This window comes from Ictalurus punctatus, chromosome 4 (assembly GCF_001660625.3).
Source record: "Ictalurus punctatus breed USDA103 chromosome 4, Coco_2.0, whole genome shotgun sequence".
NCBI lineage: Eukaryota > Metazoa > Chordata > Actinopteri > Siluriformes > Ictaluridae > Ictalurus > Ictalurus punctatus.
The window spans coordinates 9,688,211-9,708,902 of NC_071284.1; the positions used below are offsets into that span (position 1 = coordinate 9,688,211).

The window sequence follows — 20,692 nt, forward strand, 5'->3', positions numbered from 1 at the left end:
CAAAGAGTTTGCATGTGTAGAAATACACAACACCCAAAAAAGTATGCAACATTTAGTAACAGGGCCTATGGAGGATTGTGTCTTTCCAGTTACCTTTTAAAAGTACTTCAAATACTTTCAGAAGTATTGTCTGGTTTGGCAATTTTGCCTTAACAAATATGTAATATGGGGCATTTCTACATAAAAGTGCTACATGCTAGTCAATGTTTATACAAAAACATGAATTTATACCACAGCGTGGTCAAATGCTCAAATCTGATTGGTCAGATGGTGTGAATTATGGCTCAGAAAGTAGTTCCGGCTGTAACATGAAGGATAAATTAACATTAATGTGCAAGTTCGAATAAGTTATTGTTTCTATTGTAACAGCTCATGCACAGGGACTTGAACAACCTATGATCAGTGATGTGATGACATTTTTAGGAGACATTTATTTAACATTTCTAGAGGAGTCTTGGTTGTAAGTACTTTGTAAATGGTGCATTGTGAAGTTTATCAACACAGGAAAGTCTTCAGGCCATAGGAGTTTACGCTTTCTGTTTTCTTAAAAATTATGAAAGCGAGAGAGCGAGACAGAGAGACAGAGAGAAATAGGCTGGTGAGGGAATGACTGTTTATTGCGGTTATAACATAAGTGAGAACAGGAAGTAACATCTGTCTCGGACATTCTACAACATTAAACATTAAAGAAGCTCAACGGAGGCCCCAGTGGAGAGAGTGGACAGTTTCTGAGATCTCTGTGTTCACATCATGCAGGACTTGCAGGTCATGGTCCCGTCACATTAACATGGTCCTGACAGTTGTAAGAAAGCAGACATTTGGACAGAGGAGTTATTCCCTAAGGGTGCATCAAAGATGTGCCTATATATACATTCAGGAGAAGGCAAAAAAACAACAACATAATAATAATGCTGTGTTGGCTGCAAAGCCTGCAGTGCTAGCAGTACCTGACCCAGGACCATGAGAGAAGAGGACTGTGGTCTCTATGGCATGCGTTAAGGGTCCTAATCTGAAAAAGTATTCCATCTTGTCGTGCCCCAAAATAAATTCAGAGTGCACCAAAGTCAAGGCTGAGGCAGCATAAATCCAAACCTGAAGTTGCTGACACTTGGTTATGCATTATTCATTCACTTTTATCAAACCCTAGGATGTATGGTGCCGGTTTAGTGTTGAATAGGAAGTGAAGCTCAGGAAAGTACATCACGGCTCAGCTGGCTGACTGTATAGAGCACATCTTACCATAGAGCTCGGCATCAAACAGCAACGACATTTCACTTCCCTCACCTAAAAACAATAGCTCCTCTGATACATGCTGCTAATGCAAGAAATAAAAAAATATATATATCTAAATGCTACCCACTTAGATTGCTTTTGTCACAGTTGAGACTGTCAGTCGAACTGAAAAATTGCTTTTCTTTCTTGAAGTCATTTCCACACATAAACTCGTGCAAGGATTTTCGCTTCTCTCTGGAGAGCTGTCTGGAAATCACTTTTGACATTCAGAACTACAATAGTGGAAACTGTAAAAGGCTCACTAAGTAATTAAGAGGCTTTTTCACTTGCATCTGGAACTACAGTGGCAGACTTGTCATCTCCTTCCCCCCAGGGGAACAAATAAACTTACACGCATCTTGACAAACGAAAGACGCAATGGCAATTCAATGTGATTTAGTGAGAAACATTAGGGAAATACAGTTGTGGCAGGTCTCCACTTTTATTCTGTCTGATTGTGCCTTTGAGTGCTTTTTTAAAATCAGTCCTACCATCTGTTAAAGCAGCAGGGAAGATGTCATGAAAAATAAATAAATAAATAAATATATTTTTTTTAACTTATAAGTACTGCCTCTGCTGTGCTGGGGTCCTGTTGTGCACCTCTCCTGTTTCATCTGTCATCAGTCATTCTACAGAGTTCTGTATATACACACTCACCAGCCACTTTATTAGGAACACCTGTACACCTGCTCCTGCAATTACATAATCAGCCAATCATCAGCCAAAGCATAAAATCATGCAGATACAGATAAAAAGCTTCAGTTAATTTGCACATCAAACATCAGAATGAGAAAAATGTGGTCCTAGTGACTATGGTATGGATGTTGATGCCGGAAGGGCTGGTCTGAGTCTTTCTGAAACTGTGAAGTTTCACACACAACAGTTCCTAGAGTTTACAAAGAATGGTGTGAAAAATAAAAAGCATGCAGTGAGCGGGAGTTCTGTGGATGGAAATGTACTGTTGATGAGAGAGGTGAGAGGAGAATAGCCAGACTGCTTCAAGCTGCCAAAAAGGCTACAGTAACTCAAATAACCACTCTTTGAACAGAAAAGCATATCAGATAGCACATCGAACAGTTACAACAGTAGAACACAACATCACATTCCACATCTGTGTGTCAATAACTGGCTCACCAAAACTGGACAGCTGAAGATTGGAAAAACTTTGCCTGGTCTGATTAATCTCCATTTCCGCTGCCTATTGTCAACAGTTCAGGCTACTCCTGGTGGTGTAATGGTGTAGGGAACATTTTCATAGCATACATGGAGCTCCTTGATACCAGTAGACCATTTGAATGCCACATCTGATTGCTGCTGACTGAGTGCTGCCATTCATGGCCACAATTTACTCATCTTATAATGGCTACTTCCAGTACAATAATGCACCACTTCCAACACTTTATGGAATCCATGCCATGAAGAATTGAGACTGATCTAAGAGAAGGTCGTTCTACCCAGTATTCATATGGTGTTCCCAATGAAGTGCCAGTGAGTGTATATTCAACATCATAAAACATAGTCCCACAATTCATTCAAGCCTTTATCCTATTGATTTCTTTCCTTCCTTTTTAGGTTCACAAGACCATGGCCTCATGCTTTCCTCTATCAATTCCCAGCATGTTAGAACCGCTTTATTTTGCAGCAGCTCAGTGGGTGGGCTTAACACACAATTAATAAACTCCTTTTATAGCCTAATAAACAGAAGCAGGAAAAAAGACAGAGCAATTCTTACCAGGCCTGTTAGAAATGCTCTCAGCTGTGTTTGATTTGGAAATAAATAAAAAATAAAGTTCCTATATATAGTACATCTGTATACATCATATTTTAGAAACATCTCAATTTTATCCAGGACACTTACTTTTTAAGCTTGTATGATCCTGTCAAGAGGGTGGATTCATTCATTCATTCATTCAGATTCAGTAACAGTTTCAGCTTTATTTGCAGTGGATCCAGAAACTATAGTGGGAACACTGGGCATGACGTGAGGATACACCAGTGTGGGAATACAACAGTGGGACCGCAGTATACAGGACACCAAGCACATACTCATTCACACCAAATTTGCATATCCAATTCCCTAGCAAAATTTTTGGGAGGTGGAAAACTGGAGAACTCCAAAGAAAGCGTCTGGGTTACGCCTGTAACCCTGTTCCCAAATAGGGAACAAGACAGTGCATGAGCTTCATGCTGTGGGAAGAGCCCTTGCGTGTGACCGGTATCTGAAGTCTGTGTGAAACCACACCTATTTATAGGCCTGCCGTGGTCAGGTGACGTGGCATTTCGCATGTCGTGTGATTATAAAACAGTCTGTCATCAGTCATCAGCTCCATCAAACCCCTTCAGATGATTCAGAATGCTGCAGCACGCCTCATCTTCAACGAGCCCAAGAGAACCCATGTCACACCCCTCATCATCTCCCTCCACTGGCTTCCTGTAGCTGCCCGCTCAAATTCAAGGCCTTGATGCTCACCTACAAGACCTTGTCAGGAACAGCACCCTCCTACCTCAACTCTCTCCTGAAGGCCTACGTTCCCTCTCGCAATCTGTGATCGATTAGCGACCAACGTTTAGTAGTCGCCACTCAGCGTGGTGCAAGGTCCCTTTCCAGAACCTTCATACTAACTGTTCCTCGGTGGTGGAATGAACTTCCAATCTCAATCTGGACCACAGAATCTCTCACCATCTTCAAAAAACAGCTAAAGACCCATCTCTTCCATGAACACCTAAACTCATAAAAAATAAATAAATAGATAAATAAATAAATAAATAAATAAATTGCACTTACACCTCTACTCTGTGCACTTTGGTTCTTCTGGAACTCAATTAATGGATCTTGTATGGTAGTACTACTTGTATTGTTCTCTGCTTGATATATCACTTTGCTTGTATTTTTCTAATTTGTAAGTCACTTTGGATAAAAGCATCTGCTAAGTGAATAAATGTAAATGTAAATGTATTATCTGAAGCGAAGACGCAATGCACAGGCACGCCCCAGATGATGCTATGCAACATCTCATTTCTTTCTCAAGGAACCATGTAACATGGTTACATGTGTAACCCAAAATGTCCCTTTCAAAGGGAACTCAATGTTGTATGAGCTTCACGCTGTGGGAACAAGTATACCCACTTCGTCATACTGAAGGTATGGTCTGTTCGAGGGTCACTGCAAAACACTTGAGCCTGGGGTGGAATCCATGCTGAAACTGTTATATCAAATGAATGCGTGCGGTGTAGACCACCTCGCCGCAGCACACACATCCTGTAAAGGTACCCTTTTGATAAAGCCTTTGAGGAGGCGACCCCTCCACTAGTGTTATTAGCCCTTATGCCCATAGGTGTAGCGAGACCATGTGCCTCATAAGCGATAGAGGTAGTTTCCACTATCCAATTAGAGATGTGCTGCTTTGATACAGCATCACCTCTACTGTTGCCGCCAAAGCAGACCAGCAACTGCTCCGACTTACGTCACTGGCCAGAGCTGTGGACATGAGAACAGAGAGCCGTTACTGGACGCAGTAGGTGCAATTTCTCTTGTTCCCGTGTGAGGAATGGAGGAGGGCAGAAAACCTGCAACACTACTGATTGGGCAGCAGACGTAGGCACTTTAGGCATATAATCTGGCCTAGGATATAAGAAGGCCTTGGCTAATCCAGAGGCAAAGTCAAAGCAGGAAGGGGCAACAAAGAAAGCTTGTAGGGCTCCTATTTGCTTGAGAGATGTCAGGGCCAGCAGAAGAGCTACCTTTAGAGTCAGAAGCTTCTCTGGGGCTGACTCTAAGGTCTCAAATGGGGCACCAGACAGAGCTTCCAGGACAACCGAAAGGTCCCAGGAAGGTATGCGTGGTCTGCAGATGGGCCTCAGTTGCCTGATAGTATGCATAAGCCTCGATGTCAGAGGATGTTGTCCCACAGAGGCTCCATCAACAGGGGTGTGGCCGGCTAGCTACTGCACAATTTACTGGGTCTAACTGACATTCCCCACACCATGAGACAAAAAGTCACAACTTGAGCTTATACAATTTTCTTGTAGATGGTGCTCTAGCATTCAACACAGTCTCTACAAGCACGGTTGAGAGACCAGATTTTGCTGAAGATAATAAGGCTGATGATGTGGTTTACAGGCACCCTTTTATAATCATGCGATGCCTTAAATGCCACGTCACCTGACCACAGCAGGCCTATAAATAGGCATGATTTTAAACAGACTTCAGATACCAGTCACACACGAGGGTGCTTCCCTCGATTGTTAGACAGTTCCTTTTGAAAGGGAACCCACATGGATGGACACAGGGAGAATATGCAAAACTCCACTCAGAAAGTATCCCTATCTCAGGATCAAACCCTGCAGCTGTGAGGCAACATTGCACCACCATGCAGGGTGGATTTAACTTGCAGTAATAAAACCCTTCTCCATCATCCCTTAAGAAATCATCTCACATTCACAGGAAACTTCCATTCCAGATCAATACTCAATCAAAGTCTTCATACCCCAAGGAAAACATGCAGCATGCTTCAGGAGCTAAGCAATCCCATCACATTCCTACAGCAGTGCACTCTCTAAAGCAAGATATGAAGGACTCATTTGGTTTATTTATGATAATTTCTTTGTTCAAACAAGCTGTGCTGATGTAATTTGAAATAAATACTAGTAGGCAGGTGGTGGCATCGACCCTGAACAATCTCTAATATGAGTTTGGCGATCACGCTTGTCTTCACACTACTGTACAATCCCACATACTGAGTGAGTAGTTTAAGATAGGAAGAAGTGTTAGCATGGTTGAGAGAGACTGCAGAGGGAGTTGGAGGATCCATCGGTAGATGGAGGAGAGGACTGAAAAGCGATCTTGACAGCTTTAGTTCTTTTTATGAGGCATTCTTTTAACTGAGTGTCATATCTGACATCTGAACTGACACACAAAAACTGGAAGACTCTCAGCTTCTCAATTTTAGCTTGTTTGCAGCAAAAAAACAAATTAAATGATAAATAATAAATAAATAAAATCTAGAAAAATGTCTCCGCCATTCTAAGATTCTTGAGCACCCTTAATGCTGTGAGATGCATGAATGCATGATTTAGTCTGAACTTGCACAATCATTTCTATATGTTCTCACTTCACTCTATCTCCAATATGATCTCACATTTCTTTTCATGTTCCAGCACTTCATGGGGGAGTGCTTAATCATCCATAGGTGGTGTCAGGCAGCCAAGAAAGAGCTGAGAGTGTGAAAACCTTAGCAAGCTTCAGTGGAGCATTAAAGGCCTCCTTCCCCACAGCACAGGCCAGTTAAACCTCTGTACCAGTGGGAGACAGGATGTTTTATACCTCTTTCCTGACCTGCCATGCTGATGAAATTATACACTACCTCACTTCAAAGTTAAGACCAGGCAATGGGAATTTTATCTCTCTAGAGTCTGCTCTTCCCTTTCCATTTCATCCGAAACCTTTTAAGAGTCATTGCAGGGACTTTGGTCCGCATTTAATCTAGTTATCGGTTCTGGGAGCATTCCTGTGAAACAATGAAGGAGGATAACAGTCTGTAAAGAGACTTAAAAAGGTTTGGGGCATCAGAGACATGTGACATAGAGACTAAAAGGGACAGATATATAGGTTTCTCATTATACATCTCTCCACTTTTCGCTTTTCTTCACTCTCCTGAAAAGTGAAGGGGTAGGTTAATCAAGTACATGTTCAGCGGTCTGGTGGATAGTGGAATAAGAAAAGAATAGAAAGTCTCTAATAGATTAGCAGCACCTGTGAAGAGGAACACCCACAGGGAAAGACCCGAGCGCTCACATCTAGCACAGTACACTTGCTTGATTGTAGTCTGCTAGTCTGGGAGTCCCTCTGCCATTTGCATTAGCACGCACCCAGGACCATCAAGGAAAGAGACAGAAAGTGAAAGAAAAAGGGAATCGAGGAGTCTATCTGAGTGGACGATAATGATGCAATTTAACTGTAAAGTGAAGCAGGCCACCCCATCAAACTCACTGATTTGATTTACATCAAAATAGTAAAATATATTCAGATGAAGAGGAATTTAGAGAGAATGGAATCCTAATCTAAAGAAGAGGGAGAATAGGCCAAATACTATGCTTACTTTGAATAGTGAAATATAGTTGCATGAATGGTTCTGTGCTTCATCAGATTTAATGTTCAGCGCATTTGCCATGGCCACTTTTGCCATGGCCATCTTCGTAGCAGTGAGTGAGAAAGTAAGCACATTTCGAGGGTGTGAACAGACCCCTGGCTGTGCTGAAATTCTCCTTCTGTCCTGACAAACAGCCGCCCAGCTGTGAGTGAGACAGCTGTGTATGTGAGACATTTACATGTGAGTACACTCAACGAGACGAGACTACCTCCATGTGAGAGTAATTCCATAAACATCAAGTAGCCATGCTGAAGCAGCCAAGAAAGACTTTTATAATACAACAGAGGACTTTTATAATATCAGAGGTGCTAACAAGAACACTGCTAACAAAAAAATCCTATCAGTATAACAAACAAGAATTTTACCATAGAAGCCCTGGCATATGTCAGTGCATGGAGTGGATCCATGTTAACAGCATAAAAACCTGATTTGGGAGAAAATGTAGAGATATTGTTAGTTAGCTAGTTTTTTTCTTTCCACATATGCTCCAGCAAAAGTTCTTTGTGATCACCACTTAAAGAAGCAATAGTAGTTTTTTAGTACAAATAACCTAGAAAATATGTAGAACAGCTAAAAAAAAAAAAAAAAACAAGAAAAAAAAAAGAGAAAGGATTAAGTAACGGATTCAGCAAAACTGTATTCTTTGGATGAAAAAAAGTAAATGCCAGAGTGCTTGTCTGTGTTTACCTGGGCTTTCTGTCATGCTTTTTATAGACATTTTCCAATGCCCCTTTACTCCACCCATGTCTCAGTCTTTTCAGAATAAAACAAAAAAAAAAACAAGGCGAAACTGTGCAGTAAAACTAGAATAAACATTGGTAGTGCTTTTCCATGATGGATAAACTAATTAATGCCAATGGAACTGGACACAAAATTAGTAACATTACTCCTGGACTGGCATTTATTAATGCAGTTTGTATGCCAACCTGAATGGTTTGAATGTCCATTTTTACATAACAAAATCAAGTATATGCCTTTTTGTTACTTATAAAACCAGGTAAGGTGATGGTTTGGATGACTCATCTTTGCAAAAAATGTATGTAATTCTACCTAATGACTATGCAGCTCACAATGCTAATGGTGCTAAATAGCTAACACCAGAGGTAGCAGTCAGCTTAAAAGTTCACGAGAGTTCGTTACAAAGAAAATCAAGACAGCGAAGGCACAAGGTGACCATTCTCACAGCGGACAATCAAAATGGGTTTTTCAGTATCTGTTTGCTAATTAGTTTTGTTATCTTCAAAGGAGACAATGATGCCAACTAGCTAACACAAACACACAAAAGTGAATAGTGAACAGAAAAACACATTGGAGCTCATTACAAAATAAAACAGGACAGTGATGGCATGTAGCTCTAACAAATATCGCTCTTATCACATCATAACATAACCCCACGCAACCCTAGATTTCAAACCCTGAAAATGAGCATGAGTTATACAACAACCAAGCCAAATGACAGTAACCATAGCAGCCTGTCCATACTCAGACATTTCTCAGCACATGCAACGGCCCTTAATTTAGCTAGAGGAGCTGGATTGAAGGACAGATAATGAGGCTTTGTTAGAGTAAAAGGCCATGCTGAGAGGAGAACAGGGGGTCGGCATGTGAGAGCTGGGAAATCCTAGCGCACACAAAATGGCATTATGCTACAAATTACCTGCTGGTATTAGTGTCACCCACAGCCCAATCATTTTCTCGGCTGGATCAATCAGAGCTGGGGTCTAGCTACCTCTCATCTGGGGGCCTGTCCTGGCAATTAGCTATTGATTTTTTTAGCCCTTTATTTTCTGATGCTGAAGCTCCAGTCAGTTATGCAGCACAGAGTACAGGCTTTCATTCACACACACGTTCACACCTGAACCGAGAGAGGGATCTTGTCAGGTGAGGGAACGAAACAAAGATTGCAGGCCAGTCACCACAAGAAAGAAGATAAACTGTGGTTGAAGAAGCTGTGATTAAGGTCACTGCTACCAGGAGAAACACCTGAGCAATACCATTGCAAGGTCATGGTAACACACTACATTGTGTTATCTAAGTGTTTATTTACTAAAACTATCACAGAATATAATATGATGGTGTATTGTTTAATATGAGGCATTATAGATTGGACATCAGTGATTTGCTGTATTTAATTCATTCTTTCAGTCAAAGTCAAAGTTCCATATGCTTCCATGTCTTCTAAATGCAAACCTTGAGCAACCTTGCACATGCAATTACTGCTTAATCAGCCTCAGCCACCGATGCTTCACCCACGGCCCGTCTGATGCAATTTGTACACACTGCTGGCCACTATTATCAGAATATTGCCACTAAAAAATCTCATTGACTATCCTATCTCCATGTGTACAGCTTTTCGTGCAAATTCTTAAAATCATTTCGATGTGGAACACAAACAAAATGACTTGATGATGTTTAAAGACTTTGTAGTCAGCCATTTTACCACCATTTTACCATGGTAGCTTAGTGATCAGTAATTTTGCCTCACACCTCTGGGGTTGGGGGTTAAATCCCACCTTTGCCCTGTGTGTGCAGACTTGCATGCTCTCCTCATGCTTTGAGGGTTTCCTCCATGTTCTCTAGTTTCTGATCCCAGTCCAAAGACATGCATTGGCGGCTGATTAGTATTTCCAAATTGTCCATAGTGTGTGATGACCATGCAATGGGTTGGTACCCCGTCCAGAGTGTCACCTGCCTTGTGCCCTGGGTTCCCTGGGATAGACTCCAGGCTCCCCTACAACCCTGTGCAGGATACGCAGTATGGAAAATGGATGGATGGACAGATGGATGGCTCGAGATATGTAACATAAATTTAGCATTTCCAGTTTTATTAGATGAATCTGATCTTCCATTATAAATATAAGGAAACCGACAACCAGCAAAATGGGATGACTCATAAAGCCTGGTACTTCACAAAGGATTAGCCATGCTTGAAATGTGTGTGTGTGTGTGTGTGTGTGTGGGGGGGGGGGGGGGGGGTTGGGGGGTTCTTCCAGAGAACACATGAGGATATTGCATTTACTTCTTTATTGATATAAGCTTAACTGCATAAAGACAGTGGCATGAACATTGCATTTTTTTCTATGACAAAATCACAGTGTTTATGTTGTCAACAACCTTCTCAAGATCCATACAGCCTTTCTTAATTAGTTATTTCCAAAAAACAGTCCAATCTCCACTGAGCCATAGTAAACCATCGCATTTACACCAAACTTACATGTCACACAAAAACAAGAGCCTATGGTTGTTCATTGGTAATGTCATTTTGTCAAAATTGTCATGGTCTCAGCCATGTAAAGTGATGAAAACTACAAGACTATCTATCAATAGATGGCATTCTGGATTGAAACACTTGCAAAACACAGATGTACTTTCTTAACAGACAGGTCATTAAGTTTACCAATAGAAAAACCATAAGGTGGAAAGAAATATGACAAAGGAGATATGTTTCTTAACATATCCATGTCTCCATATCTGTATAAGAATGGTTTGAGTGTAGGCAGTTCTGTGTGTTGTGGGCCTAAAATTTGAATAGCAAATGTGTAGAATTTTGAAATAAGGGCCAAAAAATGGCTAAATCCATTCACTGCTTTTGCAAAACTGCAACATATGACACAGGAGACATCTCGTCAAGGTGAAGTTGTTGCTGTGTTCATCACAACATTTCATAGTAGTATGTGTTTTGTAAAGAATGGGAAGTAAGAAACTAGCACGATAATATGGTCTAAACACATACAAATACATATATGAATGGGAGATATACTATTTATTGGTTTGCTCCAACAGCCTGACCTAAAAACCCCTCCAAATTAAAACCATATTTCTAACATATTTTTTATGGCTCAAAATTCACTAAAGAAATGTGCCTTTTTAAAACAGAGCTGCCATTCCATTCAGCCCACACAAATCACACACTGTGCAAAGGGCAGCGTACCTGTTTTATGTCATTCTGCACCATTATAAAATAAAAACCATACAGCATTCACTACTACAGTGACCAGGTAAAAGTGGTTGACCATGGATGAATGCATGAATAAATGCTGCATAAAAGACCCTATTTTGACTAGCAACAGCACTTGTAGTAGATTTGCTTTGTAGTAGATTCTTATAGCATGCACATTTTTCTAATCTTTTTGGAATATATTAAAGCCATAGTTCCCTGATTGAAAGAAATTGTTTTGAAAGGGATCCTTGTTTTGAAATAAGTTATTTTTAACCTCTTAAATGTAACCTAAAATGCATATCCCCAAAATTTAGTTTTCCCACAGTCCTGTTTTTTTTTTTTTTTAGTGTCTCCGGGGGCACAGTGGGAGGATACATAAAAATCCCTCCAAATTTACACCACGCACACTTCTGGTTCAAATCTGAATACAGATACAGATATTTGGAGCATTACCAGACAAAGATAAGGTTTGATCCTTATAGAGTCAATAGATTACGGATTCAATAAGGGGCTAAATGGAATAATGCCGGGGAAAAAACAAAAAAAAAATCACTTCATGCTTTTCAGTTCTCAGTTTACGGTCCCCCATTTTACCCCAGGGCACACACAGACACTGGCTCATTCTCAATGGGACCTCTGAAAAGAAGTAGCAAAGCACTGCCGATTCATCTTCCGTCCTCTCAGCACAGCTTTGAAAGCAGGATGAAACTTGCTGAGGACATCTGCATCGAAAAAAGCATCCTTCTCACCAAGAAGAGACAAACGCCAAGCACTATTCTTGTACCCACTGTGCACACCTGCACACATAATACACAACACTTTCACAAAAAAGTGGGTGTATATTATATCCACAGTGCAAACCTGCACAAGGATGGATTGTCATAGAAGGACTGAAAGGTTGCAGTCATGCTCTGGTGAGCAACTTGTGTTGGTAGAAGTGGCTGTATTATGTGTCCCAAGAGTCAGAGATAATGATAAACAAGTTCTTAAAGGGTGTAGCAGCATAAACTTGCTCATTAGCTCATCAGAGACATTTTTCTGTCTTTTGTTACAATGCAACTCAATTCCCTGTCTTCTTTAAAAGATCTGTGAGGAGTTAAAAAGAAAATCACTTTCTTTGGTTTGGTGTCTTCTCCCCTGTCATTATTCTCCACTGTAAAGATGGGAAGAGCAGGTCATATTGTGAGTAATGTTTTTGTATGCTAATGAGTTCAATTAGAGAGTGTTCAATTTGAGAGTGTTCAATTAACAATATGTGACATTACATATGTTTTAAACAGTACTCTCCTGTAGGCAAAGATGTTGATGAGTGTCATTTGGACAACTAAAATAAATTTCAACCCTTATACTTTTTTAGATCATAGCATTGTAGTAGAGAATACATATGCACAAGACTTGTGGTGCAGTGAATAGTATTGCTGCCTCACAGTTCCAGGGTTTGATCCTGAACTCAGGTTATTGTCTGTGTGCTTTCCTGTAGGTTCACTGGTTTCCTTCCACCTCCCAAAAACATGCCAGTATGTTGCTTGGCTAAGCTAAATCAACCCTTAGGTGCAAATGTGTGTGCATGGTGCCCTGCATCCCATCCAGGGTGTATTTCCAGCTCATGCCTAGTTTTTTTTCCTGGGATAACAAATCAAAACACACAGTGATATTGAAAAACTGACAAAATGCAGCTATCATATATCTCTACTACCAACAGAACCATTGCTTTTAAATTGAACTAAAGGCACTTGTCAGACTCCAAACAGTCATCAGACTAAACTGGACAAAAAACACATGGTGAAACAGAAAAAGATAAAACAACATACAATAAAGCTGCCTATTTTGCTGTGTGGTGAATTCATTAGGTATATAGTTTGTGCCATTAAGTTCTACAGTGCATCCGGAAAGTATTCACAGCACTTCACCTTTTCCACATTTTGTTATATTACAGCCTTATTCCAAAATGGATTAAATTCATTATTTTCTTCAAAATTCTACAAACATATGAAACAAAAATGTGAAAAGTTTGTTTGAAATCTTTGCACATTTATTAAAAATAAAAACCAAAAAATTCTACAAAATGTAGAATTTTGAGGAAAATAATGAATTTAATCCATTTTGTAGTAAGGCTGTAACATAACAAAATGTGGAAAAAGTGAAGCGCTGTGAATACTTTCCGGATGCACTGTATCACTGAAACAAACATTGTGCTATATGAAGTTGCTGTAAGATCAAGACCTTATAAGTATTTGCTAATTTTTCCTGCTGACATGACCAAAATGCATATCTCTGAGGTGAAATAACAGTCATGACAGTGAAACCATGGCAGCTGCGTGAGTGAACATACTTATCTGGGTAGCCAACAAAAGCAAGCAGCCAGTAGAATCACAATGACAATATGCAGCAATGATATCGACTTCATATTTCATAAATGTATGGCTGGTAGATACAATGCCAAGTCACATATATACAAAATGGCAAATGTTCATTTGCAACATCCCTGTTACGTTACACTGGTAGAGTTTTATTATAAAAGCACACATAATGCTATGCCTACACTTACACCTAAGCCTTAACTTCAGTAACAGAACGGAAGCCATGGGGACCAGCCAGATGTCCCCACAAGATCAAACTGTCAATTATTACTATACTTGTTGGGACACACACACATACACACATATGGAGCAAGGTTTGGCTGAAGACTGCAGAACAGTCCCAAGCCTGTGGGGGTTTAGCACCTCTCTGATTTCAGGCCGTGAACAGAGGGGAGGTTGGCTTGTAACTTTATTAAGCACTTAGGCCAAATTTGATTTCCTCCCCTGACTATTAGTTAATTCCTTTTGCTTAACCAAGTTACAGAAGCTGTACAAGCAATATGGAAGCATCCTGCTGTTACAGCTCTCACTTCATTTTGCTTTCCTGACTGCTGCAGTGGCAGTGACATTTCATTGGGCTAAATTTATCTCTGTGGTACACAAACTGCAGGAAAAACAAGTCCAAAGTGTACAACATAAACAGTGTAAAAGCAGTGTATTATCTTTATGCTTCAGACTGATGGGTGTTTGTTTGCAATAATTTGTTTACAATATGTGTAGTGTGAAAACTCTTCCGGATGCTGATGTGGCTGAATTCTGAAAAACAGCCAAAAATTACCAAAAAAAAAAAAGAAAAAAGGTTTTGACCAAAATTGGGTTTGTCTGCCAATAATATATTTTGGCATCCCTACTTTAAGAAAATATAAAATCCCAAAACAAAGTGTAAACGTTTTTTAGGCTACTTTTTAATCTTGTGTTGGCTGTCTGCCTGCAAAGATCATCTGATGTAATTTATAAACAAGCAGTCTATCTAAAGATGTGTAAAACATCTTTGCTATTTAAATGTAATTTGCCCACACAGTGAAAGCCACACTTGGATAAAGTTGTTGGATAGTTAACTAGCTTAGGGAAACAGCCATAAACCTACGCAATTCAGTTTGTAATCAGATGCTGACTGTCAAGCTGCATCGTCATAATGTAATTGTGCCAGCAGGGGCATGGTCGAGTGTCGGCTGTGGAAGGAGAGGAGATGGGTTGAACTGGCAGTTAATGTGTGATGATTCTCACCTGTGCCTTATTACCAATAGGCTAATTATGTGTGAACTAATTACCAATAGGCAAAAGCTGCAAGCTAGTGATGCCCCTTTTTCAGTTTTCTTTTCCTTTTTCCATAAATATGAGCCTGGAGCTTTCCCGAATCTTCCTCTTCACACATACACACCCAGTTCTACAGTTATGAAAACAGAGAAAAGTGCTTACACATTCTGTAGAGATGACAGTTTTAAAATGTTTACCAGACCATATAAAACTATGGAAAAACTGACTGAATTAATCAGCTATTATCTCCTCACTTAAATTAGTGTAAGTTGAATGAAGAGACTATGACAAAGCTGCCAGTGATTTTTACCTCAGGTAATGAAACAGAGCATAATGTGAATTATCAAGTCAAGTCAAGTGGGTTTTTATTGTCATTCCTCTGTATAGCTTGTATACATGGAATGAAATGATGCTAATAATCAAAGTGATAACTCATTTCCCATTGTAAACTTATAATACATGAACATTTGGCGGTAGTGCTCTTTTTTTTGTAAGGAGATTAGATTACGAATGTAGGGGAAGTGGACCATTTGCTTTCTCTAGCCTGTCAGCTCAGGATAATATTAAATCAGGTTAAGCCAATTCCATCTAGGATAATATAGATAGACATCTCCAGCATCTGCCAGTTTCTTTTTTGTGGAGACAAAGGGGGGCAGTTTAAGACCATGTACTGACGATCGAGGCCTCAATCAAGTCACAGTAAAGTACCGTTATCCTCTGCCATTAGTCCCCTCTGTGCTTGAACAGCTACGGGAGGTGAAAATCTTCACAAAATTGGATCTGAGGAGCGCATACAATCGGTACGGATCTAAGAGTGGGATGAATGGAAAAAAGCCTTTAGCACTACCTTTGGTCACTTCAAATACTGCGTCATGCCATATGGGCTATCTTTAGCACCCACACTATTCCAATGCCTGACTAATGACATTCTACATCACATGCTGGGTAAATTTGTCATCTACTCCCCAGACAAAGAAACACACATCGTTCATGTCAGACAGGTGCTAGCTAGAATACTTATCAATCAGCTCTATGTCAAGGGAGAGAAATGTGAGTTCCATGTGATGAGAGGGTTTTTCTTGGCTAAATAATTGGACTAGACGGGGTGTTCCTGGACTGAGATAAGGTCTTGATTGCCGCTAGGTGGCTACCACAACACACAATTAAGGAACTGTAATGTTTTCTGGAATTTGTTAAATTCCAGAAGGTTCATCAGAGAATTCAAAATCTTAGCATCACCCATCACAGGCTTGTTGAAGAAGGGACCCAAGAAACTGCAGTGGAATCCTGAAATGGCATCCAACTACACTACCCAGAGTACAAGCAGGGCCTATAAGCAGTTCAAGATGGTGCCGTGCTAGTGGAAGCCGATTACAGCAGCTCCTGACTCGAGAGACGTTATATCTCACTTATTTTATCTATATTAGGTTTTACTACCTACGTATCTGGCACATTTAATTTCTTTAGCTCTTCTATTTCTTACTTCTGAGTTTTAGTCTGTTTTACCGTACAGATTTTTATTTATCATGCACTGTACACTCGGAATGGAGAACCATGGGGAAAGAGCAGGCCGCTTCATTTACACATGCGATCAGTTGTGCGTTCCTAAAGAACTGTTGATACCATACAGAGGATGCAGAGCTGGTTGTAAAACAAAGGCAAAGAGGATACAGTACAAGCACTTTATGGGAAATGTTCAGTCTCTTGGCAATAAAATGGAGGAACTCAACACACTGATCAGGACACAGAGAGAGTATTGAGAGTGCAGTGTGATTAGTTTCACTGAAAAACGGCTGCACAAGGACATTCTGGACTCTTCTTTCCCTGGATTTCAGACAGAGACGCTGAACTGAGTGGTAAGAGGTGAGGGGGTTGAACTGTTTGGAAATAACAGATGGTGTAATCCGGGACATGTTAATGTGAAGGAGCGTAACTGTTGCCCAAACGTTGAATTTCTGGCTGTTGGTTTACCTCCGTATTATCTGCCGAGGGATTTCATAGTTGCCATTGTGGTTAGTGTTTACACCCCACTGGCAGCTGATGCAGAAGCGACTCAAAACTCGGCATCTGAACTCTTTCGTTGTTATTTCTGGGGATTTTAATCATGTCTCAGTCTATGGTAGCCAGTGCAGTTTTCTTTGCAGCAGTATGCTGGGGAGGCAGCATTAGAGCAGGAGATGCAAAAAACCTCAACAAACTGATCAAGAAGGCAAGCTCTGTCTTGGGCTGCTCACTGAACAGTTTCAAGGTGGTTTCGAGCCAATCAATATACAGCCATTCTGGACAATGAACATGCTGCCCCTCCATGACATACTAGTTAAACAGCGGAGCTTCTTTAGTAGAAGTCTCATTCAGTTCCGCTGTAGGAAGGAGCGGTAGAGGAGGTCGTTTGTACCAGCACTGTACAACAGCTCATCACTTTGCTGGGACGCTATTTGCATTGAGCCAATCTTAGGATAAGTTCACTAGATGATAGTCAAACTAACACCATCCGTAATCCATATATACATCCATATGTATATGCACCGCCACTTTACTTCAGTTTTTTTCCTAATTTGTGATTTCCCTATGTGTGTGTGTGTGTGTGTGTGTGTGTGTGTGTGTGTGTGTGTGTGTGTGTGACTATGTGTTTTCCTTAAGCATAAGGAATAGAGCATGGCACGGTGTGCTGTTGTAGAAAATTAATCAGTGGTTTTAGACAAATCACATTTGAGAATTCAGCAACAGTGTGAGATAAATGTAAATAAAATGCTCCAGCATGAGGGAATATGACACTTAATTGTTATCAATTAGTGTTGCAAAATTTGGAAAATCCTGAAGATAAACCAGGGAGCCAGAATTAAAAATAATAATGTGCAAGTTGTGAACTGGCTCTATTAACTATCCTGTAGCTGTGTGAGAGCATTTTATATTAACTATAGAGGTGTAGCACCTCTAAATCAACTCCTAAGTAGGGCTTTGTTGGTGTTATTTATGGAAGAAAGGTTGCCAATAATTGTTGCACACCTATATTTAACAAAGATTTTTTTTATAAACCTCTGTTGTGTTTGCAATTATTTGATACCCATGAGAGCAGAGTATTTTTGTGAATTTTTTTAACAAAAGATCAAAAGGTTAAAAAATAAAGATAAATTTTCACAGCCTTCTCTGCTCATATTTACCAAGGGTGCCAATATTAGTGGAGGGTAATGTGTGTGGGTATCTATCTATCTATCTATATATATATATATATATATATATATATATATATATATATATATATATATATATATATATATATATACTACCAGTAAAAAGTTTAGACACAGTCATTTTTTATTATAATATATTATATAGAATAATAATAAAGACAACAACACTCTGGAATAACACAAATGGAACTATGGGAATTATGTAAATAAATAAATCCAAATTATTTCATATTTTAACATCTTTAAAGTAGACCTCCTTTTTGCCTAGAATTTCCAGAAATGTATTCTTGGCATTTTCTCAACCAATTTCTTGAGGAATCTCCCCGAGATGCTTTTTAAACAGTATTAAAGGAAATCCAAATTATGCTGGACACTTATTAGCTGCTTTTTGTAATATTTCACTCCAAGTCATCCATTTAAAAAAAAAATAAAAAAATGTAAATAAAATGTTAGTATTCGAATGAACGAAATGAATATAATATTGGCACGATTATATATTTTTGTCTACAATGCCGATTTCAAACATTTAATCATACTCCTTCAGATCAAGATTTTTCAAGCTCTTTTAATGAATATTTATTCTTACTTGTTTTATATAGATAGATAGATAGATAGATAGATATTCATACCTACAATGTTAAATCACTTTTTGTATACATCTAACTCTCTGTGCTGCTGTAATAAGTGAATTCCCCTCTGCGATGAATAAAGTGATCTATATGTCTATCTATCTATCAAACATGGCCTCCACAGACTACGACACCCAACAACAACAGAGACTGTCACATTCAAGCTCACCATCTTACTGATTACTCACACCTGTGCGCACTTACAGCTTCACAGTATATAAGGACGTTCAGAACACACTCTCTTTATGAAGTACATGGTCTGTGGTTCTCACCAGTTGTTACCAAGGGTTATTATTAGTTTCACGGTTTTTCTTATTTCTGTCTAGTTCATGCTGTTTGCTCATAGCCTGACCACTCCCTGTTTATTAACTATGCTCTTGTCTTACATCTTGGATTTGTATGCAAATGAATTAAGCTGCTGTTTACCTGCATTTGCGACCGTATCTGCTGCCTGACAATAAAGATGACATCAGTGAAATTGAGGACCCTTATCCTAGTTCATAATGTAAATATAATTAACTGTACTAAAAATTAAGGTTAATATAACTGATAAACACAGAATGACTTCAGAACAGCCTGTCAGTGTGGAGGCTATGAATAAAGCTGGTATGCAGATAGATATAGTTTGGACGTTATTATAATCTAATTATAATGCTGTAACTTTAACTCGGGGTGAGATACATGCAAAAGAGACATTTATTTCAGTTCACGAAAGTCTGTAGTGTTCAGAACTTCATCTATCCAACCATTTTCTGTACCGCTTATCCTACACAGGGTTGCGGGGAGCCTGTAACCTATCCCAGGGGACTCGGGGCACAAGGCTGGGGACACCCTGGACGGGGTATCAGAACTTCTTATAATAGAAAATGTCTATTATAAAATGTGAAAAGTTTTCCCCAGCCACCACAATGACACACTGCCTCTTTACTGACACGATGTCATTACAATGTAAGCTCACTCATCACATTATGCAACTTGCTGCATACATTCATTCACATTCAACACGCACAGAATGCTACAAAGCAATGATAGCTTAGTGAGAGACTGAAACTAAAGCCTACTGTGTGTAAAATCTCTTTGTGTGTGGCAAACGTCACAGCAATGATTTGATGGCTTATAAGTTGTCAGAAGAGAGAAGCCAGAATGCTGGTACAGGACATGAGAGGGTTTGAAGGGGGTTTCGATTTTTCTAAAGAAGGATACACTAAATGTAGAGAAGCTTTCATTCTCAAGCTTTAACTGTGTACAACAGAAGTACATCATAGGATTTAGAGAACCAACTATACAGATTAGATAATAAAAGCTAGCTCACATCAGCTTACTTAGTAACTGTGACAGTTAATATTATGTGCACAATAAAGTTTCTCTCATTTTTTTCCCCGTTGCTCATAATGTTTCTGTAATAGTGGGGAAATTGCAGCATTTAATTATATAGTCAGAGTAGCTTAATACTACATTTGTCAGTACAACACTGGTGTAATTATTATTTCAGCATACTATTTAGTGCACATTATGCAGTTTTAGACACAGCCCTGAATTCTCTCTGAATGTATGCTGGCTCACAGCACGGAGAATATCTGTGCAGTGGATAAGGGCATAACCCATATTACAAAATGTTCTGCGATTATTTTCTGTAGCATCTTTACAACCAGGCATACAGACTACACTACTTTAAGTTTTTTGTTCCTTTTTTGTTGTTGTTTTTGTTGTTTTCTACACACAAATGTCAATTATTTGTTCCCACGTTCATCCGTTTTTCTTGAATGTGATCAGTAGTGGTTTATAAGCTGTTGCTATAAACAGCTTGAGTACATCCCATTGTCTTCAAATAACCTATTATGGACATATATTCTAAGTCCTGTGGGGTCTAGAGGGTGGTATCGCAGTAATTGTC

At 39.5% G+C, this 20,692-nt stretch overlaps 1 protein-coding gene across 1 annotated transcript in view; it reads right to left on the minus strand.

Moving 5' to 3' along the window:
• The window catches only part of cdh13 (cadherin 13, H-cadherin (heart)), a 419,656-nt gene that overhangs the window by 158,923 nt on the left and 240,041 nt on the right, over positions 1-20,692 (minus strand). The gene's annotated exons all lie outside the window — the stretch shown is intronic.